The sequence below is a fragment of the Aythya ferina genome (genome assembly GCF_964211825.1).
Source record: "Aythya ferina genome assembly, chromosome: 20".
NCBI lineage: Eukaryota > Metazoa > Chordata > Aves > Anseriformes > Anatidae > Aythya > Aythya ferina.
Genome location: NC_140318.1, coordinates 6,293,142 through 6,295,348, shown reverse-complemented (window position 1 = coordinate 6,295,348; position 2,207 = coordinate 6,293,142). Strand labels below are relative to the sequence as shown.

At 56.3% G+C, this 2,207-nt stretch overlaps 1 long non-coding RNA gene across 1 annotated transcript; it reads left to right on the top strand.

Moving 5' to 3' along the window:
* Positions 1–436: 436 nt before the first annotated feature.
* Positions 437–1,691, top strand: LOC311421791. Its single transcript, XR_014685004.1, has 2 exons — positions 437–596; positions 1,218–1,691. It is a non-coding gene; the product is annotated as an uncharacterized lncRNA (long non-coding RNA).
* Positions 1,692–2,207: the final 516 nt, after the last annotated feature.

Genomic DNA, 2,207 nt, shown 5'->3' with positions numbered 1-2,207 from the left:
GTGGGAACCTAAAGGCTTCGCAGCTCCGGGAAGGAGCAGGTTGCCATGGCGATGCCAGCTTTTTTCTTTTTTTTTTTTTTTTTTATTCCCCCCCTCCCTTTCCTCCTCTTTGGGGTGGAACAGGAGGAGCCTGGCAGGCTGCTGGGGGGATTTATTAGCTGCAAAATGGGCCACGGTTCAGGAATGGGGAGAAATACTGCTGCTGTGAGCTGGGCCCTGCTGTACGAGCTGGGCTCTGCGGGAGGACATAAATCAGAGCTGGGCAAACACCGGGGCAGCATGGCATGGAGCTGCTCACCTCCCTCGCCTCATCCACAGAGGGGCTCCGTGCAAAACTCCTCAGGGATTTCGGTGCAGCTGCTGCTGATCAAGGCATAACGAAAGAGGGGAAGAGGAGGGCAGGCATCTTAAAACCAGCAGGGTGTGGCCCTGGTCTGGTTTGGAGTCCCCAGGGGCTGGGCATCATTTTGGGTGCCAGCCCAGGGCTATTTTGAGGGTTAATTTTTGCACGAACCTCGCTGGGTTTTGGTCAGGTCTTGCTGGTGCCCTCCCCTTGGCTTCATGGATGTTCTCGGGGTCAGGACATATGCAGCAGGGTATGAGTGAGGGCTGTGCGGGGCAGCTCCGCATTGAGCTCTATGTTTCCCACCCCTGGGGTTAGGACCGTGCCCCAAAAGGGCTGGGGGAGGCTGGCGGGACCCCCCCTTGCTCCCCACCATCCTCCTCCTGTCTCCTGGGTCCCCATCCTGCCTCCTGCCAGCCCTGCTCAGGCTGTGAGGCACCATCTCCTCAGCGCCTTGCTTCTTAGCTCCTAACAGTGCTCTTGGAATAATTACCCGGAGTAGCCTAATGAAAGGAAACAAGAAATCCCTTAGGGGCAGTGTGCAGGAGGGCGGTGGGGAGATGGCACTCACTCACAATGAACCCCGGCCTGGAGGTGTCTGAACCACCCCTGCTGCTCCCAACAGTGAGGATGGGCTCAGCACCAAAATGGGGAAGCACCAGACACCCTCACGTCCCTCCAGCCCCTTTCCCCTGGGAGCCTCACTGATTACTCTCTGTGCATCTGGTCTGTGGGAAGCTCCAGCCCTGCTGCTGTCCTGGTTCCAGGAGACTGGAGCTGGCATAAGGGAGCTTCTCGGAGAAGAAAGAGAGGGTAACAGGTAAATAAATGTCTTTACCAGAGTGCCTTGAAGTTTTTATCCTCTTATTTCAAGTGCCGGGAAAAGAAAATGCCGATCAATCTTGAAAGAACAATATAAAGAAGAAGAGAAGATTACTGGGGAGGATGCTTGAGGATTCAGAGCCATGAGCTGGTGTAGATGCACGTAACGCCTAACATCTAATCCGAACCTCTTCCTAATCACCAGCTGCTGGAATACATTTGTTTCGGGTTCCCAGGGTGGCTCTTCTTTCGCAGCTCAGCCACGGCTCTCATGAATTTGCAGCGGCAGGGCCATGTCTGGCTGTCAGAGCGAGCGGCTCTGTGCCCAGCAGCACGGCTGGCACCCATTTGGGCTGGGGCTGCGAGGAGCTGGGACCCCCCCCCGGGCACCTGTGAGACGTTTGCTGGGGTTTGGGCAGAAAGACGATGGCACTGGAGGGGCGTTTGCTCTCTGAACCACGTTATTCCCTTGCTTCATCACTCGTCTTTCTTTTTCCAGAGTTGTTCTGTTCATTTTAGGCTCTTGGAGTGTCCCAAATTGAGCTGATTTTGCACCGTGAGCCGTGGACAGGGCTGCAGGGCCAGCAGCACCTCGCGGGTGGCAGGGGAGCTGCGCTGAGCCCGGGTCCTGGTGAGAGCAGCAGCAGCCTCCCAGAAACGAGCGGAGCTGTGTTGCTTTCCATCAAGCTCAGAGCATAAAGAATACCAGGCCAGATGGCAAATTGTGTGTGCTCCTGAAAACAACAGTAATGGATGCTGGGCTTGAACGGGGCTTTGGTGCTGTTAATACATCTCCAAAATGACCCTGCTGGCAGGAGCTCAGCCACGAGCTGCCGTCCGCCCGCTGCGGGCACGGCACAGCTTTTGGGTTTAACCTTAAAACACCTGCATGGGTGTGAAGGGGGAGAAACCCCCCTGAAGCACGAAACTGGTGACGGGTAAAGCCAGCACGTTTTGGGCTGGGATCAGTCGTCTGACCTCGATTTGCTTCGTGTCCTTGGGTAAGTCCCTGGCCTGCTGTGTGCCCCTGCTCCTCCCGCAT